Genomic DNA, 15664 nt, shown 5'->3' with positions numbered 1-15664 from the left:
CATCGTCAGAGTGTTAGAGTAGAGGAAAGTTCCATAAATGTAACAGTTTTTGTATTTTTTTATTTATGCATGCAGTCCTATTTCACATTCAAACCACCTTGTCCGTATGATTACTTTAGAGCTGCAGAATAATTGAAAATGCCCCATAATGTGCATAAACAGGTTTTTTTTTGCACATGCTAATGTTAATCAAGGAAGCATGTTTTCATTGATAATGTGAGACCAGCCACATCCTCAGATTATGAAGCATGGGAGAGCAGTCAATGTGTGGAATAGCCTGCCAGGTCACGTGGTAGAGGCAGAAACTCAAGATTTTCAAGACTAGGCTTGATATGGTGTTAGACACTATCTAGCCTGTAGGTAATCAGTGCACTAATTTAGTCATATAAATGGCAAGCATTGTTGGGCTGAATGGCCCGTTCTCAACGTTATGTTATGCTATTTTATGTTATTCATGAAAAAAAGCTGTACATAAAAAACAGACGCACAAGCAACTTCGTAATTTACCGTGAAGCAACCAGAAGATGACAATACAGTATGTCAACACAGCAAGCAAATTAGCTGAACCCATTTAAAATTAAACACCTAACTAACTTAAAGAGTAATTGCACTCACTGTTTCAGCCTGGCTCTGCCTACTATACAATTCAGAAAAATGAGTCCCTGGGGTGGGTGGAGTAGGTGTGTCCATCTCATTTGCATAAAGTATTCTATATGCAAATTATTTGTAACCGTAGGCTCATGAAACACGGATCAAACTGTTAAAACAAGGCTTTGCCGATTAAACAGGAAACAAGATTCAGCTCTTTCTTGCCGGCAATGTTTTCAGAAACATATTTTAGTGGACCATTTAGATGGAATATGAGAAAGTATATGAACAGTCTGCCATGTTTTCTCCAGTTTGAAAATCGTTGGGCTTAAACCAATCTAACCAATTAGGTGCTGGCAGTGTTCCATTGTAATAAAGTAAACAGATTGGATGTCTTGATTGACATCTACGTGACGTAGTTGTATCTCCAAATGGGTACTCAGATATCATGATTGGGGCTGGGCCAGAGCTGAACGCAGAAAGCATTTTTCAAATGTTAGAGGGCAGCAACAAGATGTTTTCTACCAGTTTTCAGAAGTGTTGAAATAAAGGCATGGATGAAAATGTTTCATTATGGAGTACGGCATACAAACACCTTTACAGCTAAAAAAAAGTAATGTAGGGTGTAATTACTCTAAGTCAAACATGATGAGCAAAATGTAATTTAAAAAATTAAAGGACATTTTAAAATGCAAGCATTTTAAATGCCTAAGGTCTCCCCAAAAGGGCACTGTATGTAGATGGTTTTCAACACCATCTAGTGTCCCTAATCTCCACATCTCAAGCCCCCTCCATGAACTCTCTGGGTACCAACTCTTCTACTCAGTTCTTCGTTTTCGCTAGATGGCATTCTGTAAACATATAACAGCAAAAAAGCAGGTTGTTTGTTATAGCAACTCAGAGGTGAACTCTAACAGCTGCTACATTTAAACATTTATGTGGACATCATGTTTTTTGTCACCTAGCATTCATTTTTGTCACCGCTAGAATACACTTTGAAAACTACTCTAACTTTTCAAGGACAGCTGATTTAAAAAAATGTTTAACACAAATATAAATAGAGCTTTACACTTCCGAGAGTTTTTTTTTTTTTTTTTCTCAAAAGCTATTTTTTGGAAATATTTCCCGCAAAGGTTATCACATTGCTACATTTCTTTGGGAGGTGGTAGAGGACTGAATTGCATAAGTACAAGCCTGAAATGGCTATGGTTGTCAGGCGAGGGGGCGGGAATGGACCCAAGTGCAGAGTAAAATGCCCAAAGTCAAAAATGGGGAAAACCAAAAGACTTTAATAACTGAACAGGGAACACAGGGAGCCGAACGCCTCGCAGGGCGACTAAGAAAAACACAAAGAAAATCTAACAAAACAAGGGTAAACAAAAATACAAAACTTCCAAAAAACGTGGGGAACAGGGCAGGCAGGCAGGCAGGTAGCAAAAACACACAGGTAACAGGCAGGAACAGGAACAAAGGGTACAGAAACAAAAGGATCCAGCGCCTGAGTGAGGGAGAGGGAGACTTAAATAGGAGCGACGCAGACGAGACACAGGAGGGCACAATGAGCAATCAAGCCACAGAGAGGGAGGGGAACCCGAGACAAAACGCAACTAATAATTGGATAACGAGAAACAATAAAACAATCAACTGAACACAAAACAGAGGTACCGCCATCTGGCGGCCCAACAGAGAACAACAAGGGGGAAGACAACAGAAGACAACAGAACCCTGACAATGGTAGCCGCATTGTACGTTATGTAATTGATCGTGTTACCTATAACAAGCGTGACATTTCTGGCAACTCTTGCCTACGTTTGCAAAAGGAAAGAAACTTTAAAAATCAAACACATGGCTCCATCTTCAGGAACAGTTGTCTGTTAGAGAAGTTGAGAGACAGTGACAGTACCTGGAGGAAACCCACGCGAACACAGGGAGAACATGCGAACTCTGTACATAAAGGCTCAGGCTGGATGTATGAAACATTTTGCTAAATATATATGTACAAAAGTCAGATCAATGTATGAAATATTCAGGTATGTACAGTGCCTTCAGAAAGTATTCCGACCCCTTCACTTTTTCCACATTTTGTTACGTTACAGCCTTATTCTGAAATTGATTAAATGAATTTTTATTCTCATCAATCTACACACAATACCCCATAATGACAAAGTGAAAACGGGTTTTTAAATTTTTTTGCAAATTTATTAAAATAAAAAAACTGAAATATCACATTTACATAAGTATTCAGGCCCTTTGCTCTGACACTCAAAATTGACCTCAGGAACATCCTGTTTCCAGTGATCATACTGAGATGATTCTACAACTTGATTGGAGTCCACCTGTGGTCAATTCAATTGATTAGCCATGATTTAGAAAGGCACACACCTGTCTGTACCAGGTCCCACAGTTGACAAGTGCATGTCAGAGCAAAAACCAAGCAAATGAAGTCGAAGGAATTGTCCGTAGACCTCTGAGACAGGATTGTGTCGAGCTAAAGGGGAAGGGTACAAAAAATTTTCTTCAGCATTGAAGGTCCCGAAGAACATTGTAGCCTCCATCATCTTAAATGGAAGAAGTTTGGAACCACCAGGACTCTTCCTAGAGCTGGCGGCCTGACCAAGCAGCGAAGCTGGTGGAACCCTATTGTATCTGTTAGGATTATTAGGGGTTCAAGCAGCGAAGCTGGTGGAACCCTATTGTATCTGTTTGGATTATTATTATTATTATTATTATTTTTCTCCGCTAAAAGTGTCTGAGGCTCAGCAACCATAAGTCCTAGAGCAACCAAATTTGGCAGGTGGGTTCCTATGGCCCCCCCCCACTACTCAGGCACTAAAAATCACCTATGTCGGCCAGATGGTGGCGCTATAACAAAGGGTCATGCATAAAAATCACCTATGTCCGCCATATTGTTTGCCCGCCATTTGGACTTTTTTATTAGTTGGGGTGCGGAAGAGCTGTAGCTCCAAATCTAAAGTGTTACCACATCTAGTAAACTTCTTTACGGCAAGCGACATCCATGGCGACACAAGTAATCCGACACCGTAGGGTCTAGTTTTTATCAGTGAGGGGAGGGTCGGAACGTCGGGGAAGCAATGGAAGACAGTGCCAGCCAGAGTGCATGCTAGGCTATTAAAGGTTTGTTAGTAAAAGCTTTTTGAGAGGATGAATAATTACTTTTCTTTGGCATGGATCCATTTGAAGACAGTATCGGGTGAGTTCGTTCAGTCTTTAAATCTGTCATTATGGTGAGAAATAGCTAAACCATTTTATTGGTAGGTTTTGAGTTTCTGTGCAAACGCGCGAAAAAACGCTGGTATAATAAAACAATGATGGCAATACATGTATAGTCCGCTTCGTTCCGTTGCTACCATATCAGTGTAACCGAAAATTTGCCAATGTCTAAATAAATAATACGGTAGGCTACTCTGCGCGCAGCATGCAGGTCGCGAGTTGATATTTCGTCTTTTGTTTCGTTTTTTTCTCAATGTCGTATTTATTATTTGAAATGTGTATTTATGTGTTATTATTCTATCTGTTTCTGAGGCGCTCTGAAATGTGCATTCTCTGATAAGCTGAGCAATGGATTGGAATATGTGTCTGACGCCTATTTTAGTTGCGGCGTGGAAGCGCTGCAGCTCTACATACACGCCGGACCATCTAAATGCTGTTTTATAATTTTGCGTAGTCTGCATGGTTTCCGTTGTGTGCGGCACTCACTAAGGGCCAAATCATTTGTGCCGCATATTGCACAGGTTGAGCAGGCCACGTAATTAGATTTTGTTACTGACGGTTATAGTTCAAAAGACAACACCTTCATTCATATTTCCAAACCTACTAAATACTGCACTAGTGACCACAAAAATGCTCAGCTAGATGTAACTTGTTGCAACGAAGACATTCACCTGACAAAAGCGCTTTTAGTCGCATATTTAACGTTGCCTAACGGTTTTGTGAATCAACTGTTATAACCTGTTAGTCAGAGCCGTATGCCAGTGACTTCATGTCAGCAGTCAACCAATCATCTTCCTGCAGGCACTGGTTACTAACTACCCGCTTTTAATTTCTTGAGGAGGTCTGCATCTTCAACGCGCCCGTGGTCTGCAACTGTCGCAAATGCTGCACATTGCGCACACCCCCTACACAGACCCATTTTTACGTGTACTATGCAGAAGTATAAAACAGCCTTTAGTGTTACGACATAGTAAAGGCCTTTACGCCTAGCGGCTAGGAGACATCCATGGCGATGCAGTAGATATGTTGGGTGAAGGTATATGATCATGAGGACAAAACCATTTAAAAATCACTCCATAGGGGGCGCACTTGTGCCAATGCTTGGACCCCTCCCAACGCCGCTTGCGGCTTTAATTTTTAATAAATTTGCAAAAATTTCTAAAAATTTGTTTTCGCTTTGTCCTTATGGGGTATTGTGTGTGTATTGATGAGATTAAAAATGAATTTAATCAATTTTACAATTAGGCTGTAACATAACACAATGTCGAAAAAGTGAAGGGGTCTGAATAATTTAAATGAGCTGGTAGTGAACTGACAGTGCATAGCAATGCATTCCCTGGCTACGCTAAAACACTAACAACAATTCTGCTGTGCAACGGCAAAAGGCCTTAACTTCAATTTTGGTCAAAAATGAGTTATTGTCATTTCTGGAATATTAAAGATCTGCTTTATCGTGTGGTCAAATATCTTGAGTCAATTTTGTTGTTTGATGGAGAAAATAGTGGGTTGTCTTTGCCGTAATTTCCAAAGCCCTAGAGAAGCCAAGGCAGAATCCTGTAACATCAGTTACAGTTCTTTGTCTTCGTTTCGCTGCACTCCAGAACGCTCAAATTGACTTACGGTATGCGCATCAAAGTGAAGTTACTGTTTATCGCGCAGGAGTTAGTGTTATGCCTATGAATATCTGTCATCGAAGCATTTCTGACACACACAGTAGCTTGAATAAAGTGTAAATCAAATATAGTGTTGTAGTGGTTGTTTTTACTAATGTTACATCTAGCTTTTAAGAATGGCCCATTGCTCTCGAGGGAAAATGTTGGTGGAGATGGCTTTGAAACACAGACACCAAATCAAGGTAAGAAAGATTAGGCTACAAGATAGATAGATAGACAGGCAGGCAATCTACTAAAATTAGTAAGCATAAGCTAGCGTTAACTAGCTCAGGCTAACTACTTGACAAACAAAACCAAACTGCTTCCATATGCAATCAGAATGCAAACAAAGCATTGGAAAGAAGCAATAACTAGATGGCTTGCCAGCTATAAATAATCGTAAATCATACGCAATGAATGCTTTTTTCGCATCATGCAGGCTAGTCAGTGCCAGCCTGTGACAGCCCGACACTGACAGCCAAGGAAACAGCGCGAGTGGGTTAAAGTAGGCAGTATACTTCGTACGAAGTAGAACTTTTTGAGCAAAATGAAGCAATCAGAACAACTGACGAACAAAAAGACGCGGTGTTGTGTGTTCGTATGGTGCAGTGTGCACGGCCTCCAGGGAGAACTTTTCGAAAAGTTCTTTCTTGTTCTCCGACCTCTCCCTCTCAGCTATTGGCCCATATATCACATAGTTGGTTACGTCACGGCTGAGTTCAGAGGGCTGAATTCACATGCTAATGTACGGAGAGTCAAAGCCAATCTCTCTTCTGTAGAGATGGGAATTCTGTGAGTTCCTGCATGTTTGATGAATGGTGCTACTTGTTTCAGCAAGTCATCAAAACACCTAGCACACGTTCAGAAATAAGAGAAAGTGGACCTCCTCGTCTAAACTTGCATTTGCTGAATGTACAGACAAAACTCTACATTCTCCGTCCTACTCTGATTTAGAGGGTGAACGTACCATCTTCGCCTTTTTTCTTCTTTTGCATAGCTACATAAACTAAAGCCACTTTAAACTTTTTGTTTTGTGTTGTGATCTCGCGTAGCCCTTCTCTTTATACAACCATGGCGTAGCCGCAAGACGGAGGTCTGGTTGAGATTCCAGACCCGGTTAATAGCTGCCTCGTTATTATTCATAATTATTCACGCCGCAGCGGCGTGGAGTGACTTTAAATGGTGCGGTGTTCTCACTGAGTATACCGACAACAGTGTTCGTGGACATGTTCGCCGGTAGTTCTCAATCCTGAAGTTCTTTCTTCTGAGTATACTGCCAGCTTAAGAAGGCAGTATACTTTGTACGAAGTAGAACTTTTTGAGCAAAATGAAGCAATCAGAACAACTGACGAACAAAAAGACACGGTGTTGTGTGTTCGTACGATGCAGTGTGCGACGGCCTCCAGGGAGAACCTTTCGAAAAGTTTTTTCTTGTTCTCCAACCTCTCCCTCTCAGCTATTGGCCCAAATATCACATAGTTGGTTACGTCACGGTTGAGGTCAGAGGGATGAATTCACCTGCTAATGTACGGAGAGTCAACGCCAATCTCTCTTCTGTAGAGATGGGAATTCTATGAGTTCCCGCATGTTTGATGAATGGTGCTACTCGTTTCAGAAAGTCATCAAAACGCCTAGCACACATTCGGAAATAAGAGAAAGTGGACCCCTTCGTCTAAACTCGCATTTGCCGAATGTACAGACAAAACTCTACATTCTCTGTCCTACTCTGATTTAGAAGGCGAACGTACCATCTTGGGCTTGCATAGACACATGACACACCTCCTAAGTAGCCTAATCACACACACACACACACAAGCAGTAACAATTCACAATTAAACAGATAGCCTACCTTTTCTTGTAACCTGATAAAAAAAATCCATTGCAAACAACTCTGAGAAATTAAATCCACGACATGAGTTTTGAGCATTACTCACTTCAACATGTTAAATCCATAACATGAATCGTATCCTACTCCGGAATTCATCCAATTCAATCCAAAACACGAGTTTCGTATCCTTTACTATTCGTTGCGGTAGTAAACACTGCACTATAAATTGGTTGTAAAACATTATCCTACCACATGCAAAACTATTTTGTTTGATCAATGTCATCTGTGTCTACATTTGTCATGTCAGAAAAACAATAAATCCAATTATGTTACTCCATTTACAGTCATAAATTGTCAACATGTATCCAATTAGCCAATCCAATCCCTCAACTAGACTATATACAGCTCGGAGCAGTTTTGGTAGTGTCGGTTAGTAATTAAAATAGATTGCATGCAAGATATGTTCTGTACGTGACATATATTAAAACTAACGCAGAGCGATGGATGGCTTAGAGCCAGCTGAACAAACGGAACGTTTACATTAATAATTAAACACAATAACCTTCTTGAGTGTCCTTTGCTTTAAGTTGCTTGTTAGAAAATGTGTCCTGGGTTCCAGTGCAAAGTCTGTGGAGGTTGTGGTGGAAAGGGGAAACTGGCCATCACTTCTGTTCCAAAACACCGGATTTACCGCTTGTCGCTTGCTTCTTGGGACTCGCTCTGCAGGATGCGTCGGTCGTGCGTGGCTCTCCTGGTTCTTCAAATGCCTCTAAAAATAGCGCTTAAGAGTGCCTTGCTCCACCAGCAGCCTCCAAGGATATTCGGGCCTTGCAAACTCTTCCTGACGTGTGGACTCACGCGGGAGGGAGATGGGAGAAAGGTGGGAGTCCAGGAAGAGGACAATGGGAGCGAGAGCAGAATGGGAAAGAGAGATGAGAGAGCTAGTGTTGTGTTGTTTGCGAACGATTCGTTAAAAAGAACGAATCTTTTGGGTGAACGAAGTGTACTGAATTACTTCGTGAAACGATTTGTTCGCGAACGTGTACTGGTGGTTCACTGACTGACTATCATTTGCAGTTCAGTGATTCGTTCACTGAACTTACTACGCCCGCCCAGAATCGTTTGCGAACGACAGTACACTTGCCTGAATCGTTCGCGAACGACACAACACAGTACACTTGCCCGAATCATTCGCGAACGACACAACAATAGTGTGTTCCTCTTGCTGTAGCGAAAGAGGAGTCTCTGGTGAAGAAAGTGGGTACAGTATGGAAATAGGCTATGGATAATAAATGGATAATAATCAAACATCACTATCAAGTGTGCTGTTTATTTTCAATGAAATAACAAGCCTTTTTTTAAAAACATGTCTCAAAGTAGGCTAGCCAAGGATAGTACTTTATCGACTACATTTTATGAGAAAACAATAGCCTATATCTACTTAGCCAACGTATATTAGCACTTTCTCTTTCAAGCAGCCGTTAGAACAAGTCACGGTAAATAAATCAGCATCTAGGGCTAAAACAACACATTTTGGGAAATTTAGTAAAATAAAATGGCCATATCAAACACATTCTTTCAAACTAAATTGTTTAGAATAAAATTGAAAAAAAAGAATTTTTTAAATTAAAAATAGGGAAAGAAAGTGGTTGGTTCTTTGGCTATTAAATATTCTGTGGGAAAATGCTCTGTCTATAGCCTACTTTTTAAATTGGAAAACTACATTCAATTAAAATAATGTGCTAATATATGAACCGCGGTTTGCCTGTTTTCATTTTCGGTAGGCTACTAACCGTCAGCTGTTTTTGGTACGATTTTTCGGTAGGCTACACTGGATTTTTTCACACCCCTAATCTTTATCCAACTAAATTCTCAGCTCACTGGCTTATCTTTCACAATTGACCATTCTCAGCTGTGCTCACTAGTTAGCGGGCTGAACTGCGATTCGGTGCAGAGGCAAACTAAATGGCCATTTCAAACACATTGTTTAAAACAAAATAGTTTAGAATAAAATGGAAAGGAAAACATTATTAAAAAATCGCGAAAGAAAGTGTTTGGTTCTCTGTCGAACCCCCCCCCCCCCCCCCGGTTGCCCACATCCAAGTGCCGCCCCCCACACCCACCCCCCCCCCCCCCCCCCCCCCCCCCCCCCCCCCACGTCGGGGAATGAATCTTTTGAACGAATCTTTATAGTGAACTCATTCTACTGATTCAGTCCACTGAAAATAACTGTTTTGCCCATCACTAGAGAGAGCGAAACAACAGCAAACAAAACAACCTTTTTACTGAAGGCTGCGCATTTCAAATTTACAGTAAAGGCCAATTCATGGTCCAGACGTAGCATACACGGACTCCGCTGGGGTCCGCGCGGTCAAAATGAGGAAATAGCGGACCGCAGCGGATGTCCGCGCGAAGCTCGATTTTTGTGACCGTGCGTACCTAGCGTACGCGTACCTGTGTCACACAAATCATGGCTCGGTATGAAACTGTTTCACATCGACATGCATTTCATGTGGCACCGGAAACACACGGTGATGCGGAATACACAAAATGGACATGGAGTGGACATTTGAAGAGAGACTAGCTGAAGAGGTGAGAAGGTACAGGCACCTATGCAATTCATCCCAACGGGATTATAAAGATTTTCAGAAGATCAACAATTCATGGAGAGAAATAAGCACAACGCTGGGCAAGGACGAGGCCATGTTGTTTACAGTCTAACTTCCGGCAGAAAAGGAAAACAACGCGCAAACACTGTGGGAAATGTAGGGCTTGGGTATGCGGTGGTACGACTGGAGTATGAAAGGGCGAACTTATAGACTATGTAAAAGCCTTAAGCCAGTACTGTTACAGGAGAGCTGTAGTAGGGGTATGGTTACGTGAGGTAGACATGGGCTTTGTAGTTCACTGTCTTTTGTAGGCCATGGTTCCTACAGTAGCCTTGGTATAGAATAATCAGGGGTTAAATTGAGGGTGGACGCGGGTGGACGGCGTCCACCCACCTTTGGTAAATAAATAAATAATTTTGACTGGCAGTTTTACAAATAACCATGACAATCCAGTCCATTTTTCATATGCTCCAGTCCATGTGTTCCCTCTAGCCAGTTACTCGCTCAACCAATCAAAAATCTGAAGGGAAAAAAAAGGAGGAACAGTCGTTCATACAGACAGGCGCAGGAAGAAAAATATTGTTGATTGTCTTGATTGTTTGGAAGCAGACGCGGTAGGTAATTTCATTAACATGAAATTTCATCTATGCAACATTTTAAAGAGAGATTAATAAACAGCCCCCACGAATGCCGGCTATTATTAACGGCAACTTTGATTGCTTGAGCAAAATCAGCAGGTTGCTGGTCAGCAGCTAAGCTAGGATTGAATATTTCCCACATACATAACGTTTTATTCAGCGGCGACTGGTGAGCTGAAAATTAGTGGGGCGCAAAACTTTCCTTTAAACTAATCATTGATCTCAACCTGTTTTCATTAGTAATTTTTCCTTTATTATCAAGCGTGCCAACGATCGGTCTAATCAAATGGCAAGTAGCCTAAAACACAGCGTCTTCATACCGTGCTAGGGGGATTTAATCATAAATTCAATTTATCCATTAAAAATCTGTTTTAATCACGAAGTAGTCTACACTTAACAAACAAGATACACCAGTCTGTTATCTACCATGTTAGCTTTCAGAATAACCAGCAAAAACCAAATCTGCACTTCAAAAAGAATTCTCAGCATTAATGACACACAAAACTTGAAATATTTTATATAAAAGCTTGCATCAACAGTATACATTCTTTTTTAAACATTGTTTTCCTTAATTACAATTATGTGCACAATACATTAAAGATACTATTATTTTGAGCTGAGACATTCAATGGTTTGTACCTTTTTTCACCCACCTCCCACCGGATCTCAGGGTCCACCCACCTCCCAAATCCCAATTTAACCCCTGAGAATAATAACATACCTTGTACAATGATTAAACAGTGGTTTTAGGCCTATGCCCAATTTGTTAAGATTGACATTGATGAATCAAATATTGATCAAATGTTTGTGGAAAAAACACAATGTATATTAAACATACACTCACTGGTTAGAGTGTGGATACCCGACCTGGACCCGACGGGACCCGACAGGTTCGGGTCGAGTCGGACCGAATATTTACTGTTAAAGCTCGGACTCGGTCGGGTTCGGTGTTACGGCTAGCCACAGGCAAACCACAACATAAAATGGAGTCGAACAAGAGATTCAACAATAATGATTTAATCCAGAATTAATAGACAAGTTTCACAATGTACTTGAAGATAAATACAAGTATCCACGTATCACCACGTAGCAGTACAACAATGAATTAATTAGTACAATGGTAATAAAGACTAGGTAGCAATCAAATGGGGTGATCCTCCAGGCCCATCTGTGTTGAGGACTCCAGAAGGATCACAGGGCTGTAGTATATGTACTAGAGTCTATCAGGTGCAGTCTATTTGGAACAGGTGTAGCTCATCCCACTGCCAATCACCAATTAAGCAATCTAAGAGCAGAGAGAGCGACAGAGAGAGAGAGAGGGAGAAAGACACACACCCCACATGCACCAAGAAGTAGGGGCGCACATAACACATCCCCCCTTAAAAGGTTTCCTACAAAGAGGAAGCCAAATAAGCAAAATACATGCAACCATATACTCATATACTCAGCAGTAATAACAAACAATAATTACCAAGTGGCAACAGGTAATACCAGCACCAAAAGTAATATAAAAATAATGGTGATCATGATTAAGTATTCCTAAAAGACAAATACCTTACAGGTTAAGTATTTCACACTTAAGTATGGTAATAAATATCATAACACTACGTAGTAGTCTAGGGGTAATGCACTTTAGGGCATTTACTAAAAAAAAAAAAAATCCTTCCCCCCCTCGTTTACCAACCTACCCCCGACATCGCACCTACAATATGTTAAAACGTGGTCGTGCAGGTCCGAAGTAAGGAGAGGCAAGCTGATGGTAGTCATTTTACAGATCTTAAACTAATATATTCTCCTCGCCCCCACCCCCCCCCCCCCCCCCCCCCCCCCCCCCCCCCCCCCCCCGGTCCAAATACTCACAACTTCAGACTCAACCGCCATCGTCTGCAGCCCTGGCGCCTAGGGATACAATACGTGACAGAGAGCAGGTTGAAGACAGATAGAGAGAAAGAGAGAAAGAACACTCGAAAACAGCAACACGAGGGATATAGCAATATTCTAGACTCGAGACAGGGTGTCAGCCACGACGTTGTCTTTACCACGTATGTGATGAATTTCTAAGTCGAAGGCTTGCAATACCAAAACTTCAACGCATGAGACGTTGATTAGCATTTCTCATACGGTCCAAAAACACCAAAGGATTATGGTCTGTATAGATGATAACGGGAGAGGATGAGCTGACAAACCTCAAAGTGTTGTAGGGCGAGTACCAGGGCGAGCGCCTCCTTCTCAATGGTGGAATAATTGCGTTGATGACAATTAAACTTCCGTGAAAAATAGCATATCGAATGCTCAACATCATCATGATCAACCTGGAGAAGGACAGCACCCGCTCCAAAGTCACTCGCATCCACCGCAAGCCGAAAAGGCTTCGTGAAATCAGGGGCAGACAGCACTGGAGCTCTACTCATGAGGGCTTTTACACTCTCGAACGCTTGTTGGCAGGAATCAGACCATAAAAAAATCTAATTTTGGGCTAAGAATATTTGTCAAAGGGACAACAACTGATGAAAAATTCTTACAAAAGTTCCTACAGTAACCCGCCATACCAAGGAACCCACGCAACTCCCTGCGGTTTGTCGGAACAGGGAACTGACAAATGGCCTCACACTTCGCGAGATTAATGGTGAGGGAAGCAGCAGACAGGAGATCAAAGAGGTCCTGAATCTGACAAAGATGTTCTGACCATGATGAGCTGTACACAATTACATCATCGAGGTAGGCTTCACAACCATGAAGACCTGACAAAACATGATTGACCAAACGCTGAAATGTGGCAGGTGCGTTTCGCATCCCAAAAGGCATGACTTTATACTGCAGAAAATGATTAGGCGTCACAAATGCAGAGATCTCTTTAGCACGGGCCGACAGGGGGGACTTGCCAATATCCCTTTAGTAGATCGAATTTACTAACAAATATGGCAGAACCCACTCGGTCAACACAATCATCCATCCGCAGTAGGGGATAACAATCAGGTTTGGTCACCGAATTAACACGACGATAATCAGTACAAAAACGGTAAGACCCATCGGGTTTCTTTACAAGCAGACAGGGAGAACTCCAAGCACTGGAACTCTGTTCAGCCAAATCATGCTTAAGTAAATAGTCAACCTCATTGCGCAACAGCTGCTGTTTAACAGGGTTCACCCTATACGCGTGTTGTTTAATGGGCAAGTTACATCCTACCTCTATATCATGCTCGATGACAGTGGTGCGACTGGGCACGTCTTGGAAAAGGCAGGGATACGACTCAACCAAGTGAATGATGTCGTCTCGCTCCTCACTTGACAGATGAGGTAGATTATCTGAGAGGGCAACAAGCATTTCAGAATTTGTTAAACGGCCTTCAACAACACATCGTGAGGGAACAACAACTTCCTCCGCACTCTCCTCCGAGAGTGGAGTAATTGTCCCTAGAATCCCTTCCGGGCACGAGGTAGTGACAGTTAGACAGACAGAGGAAGACGAAGGATGAGAAGGCGGAGTTGCAACATCGCCAGCAGCAGTTACCACTGAGGGATTTGAGCTAGAGTGCAGTACAGGGTCAGGAGGACTCAAAGGTTGTCTTTCATAGTAGGGCTTGAGCATGTTAACGTGACAGACCTGTGTACGCCGCCGCCTATCAGGGGTAATGATCACATAGAACGGCGGCTATCTGATCGTGACTATCACATAAGGCCCACTAAACCGAGCCTGCAGGGCCGAACCAATGATGGGCAACAAAACCAGAACTTTATCACCATATTCGAACCGTCTGCTTTCCGCGATCGTACCAGGATTTCATTTTTCCTTGTGCGATTTTCAAATTCTGCTGCGCTAACTCACAGGCTCTGTGTAGTCTGGAGCGGAACTCACTCACATAATTCAACAGGTTATGCTGAGGGCTGTCTTTTATCCAATTTTCCTTTAATAAGGTCAAAGGACCGCGTATCGTATGACCAAACACTAGATCAGCAGGACTGAAACCTAAAGACTCCTGTACTGCCTCTCTAGATGCAAAGAGCAGCCACGGAACACCTTCCTCCCAATCCTTACCCAGCTCAAGACAATAAATGCGCAACATCGATTTAAGGGTCTGATGGAACCATTCCAAGGCCCCCTGACTCTCTGGATGGTAAGCGCTGGAAACATTGTGCCTAATCTGGAGCTGCTGAAGGACCTGTGTGAATATGCGCGACATAAAATTCGAACCTTGATCACTTTGAATGATCTTTGGAAGCCTGAACAGAGAAAAACTTAGTTAGCCCACGCACAACTGTTTTAGCAGTAATGTTCCGTAAAGGAACAGCCTCGGGGAACCGAGTAGCAGCGCGCATGATTGTTAACAGATATTGGTGTCCATGTCGTGACCTAGGGAGTGGCCCTACAATGTTGATGAGGACGTGCTCAAAAGGTTCACAAATGACCGGTATCGGATAAAGTGGAGCAGGCGAAATTGTCTGGTTCGGTTTTCCAGCTACTTGACAGACATGGCAGGATTTACAAAACTGGGCTACATCCTGCTTCAACCCAGGCCAAAAGAAATGTCGGAGAATGCGACTATAGGTCTTGTTCACACCCAGATGCTCAGCTAGACCATCATGTGCCACACTCAAAATCGGTGGTCTATAACCTACAGGAATGACAATTTGGGAAACAACATCCCACTCATCTGAACTAGTGCGCAGCCTCCATTTCCTCATCAAGATGCCATCTTTCAAGTAGTAACCCTGAGTAATTACATCAATGTCCTGATCAGTATGGACGGTCTCATACAGAGAAGTAAGTGAGGGATCAGCGCTTTGAGCAGAAATTAGTGTTTCACAGGCTAAGGGCTCCTCACTGATTTTTACACTCTCCACCTCCGCCGTTGGCAATGTCACAAGAGCAGAGAACGGAGCTGTGGGAGACACAGACATGTCAGGGCACATAAGAAAAGTATGGCTCAGATCAACTTCTGTATCCTCACTCTTAACACTGGACTGTAGTTGTTTCGCCATAGAGCGAGTTAGCACACAGGTAGGAAAGACTTCTGGATACATTTGGGCACATTCATCAGGACCTTCAGGCACCAGGGGCACAGGGACAACCTCAGGTGGTATTGAAGAGTGCCCCCACACGTTTCCCTCAGCCAAATC

This window comes from Anguilla anguilla, chromosome 9, assembly GCF_013347855.1.
Source record: "Anguilla anguilla isolate fAngAng1 chromosome 9, fAngAng1.pri, whole genome shotgun sequence".
NCBI classification, from domain to species: Eukaryota; Metazoa; Chordata; class Actinopteri; order Anguilliformes; family Anguillidae; genus Anguilla; species Anguilla anguilla.
The sequence above is the reverse complement of the archived record's forward strand: the minus strand, read 5'-3'. Positions refer to the sequence as shown.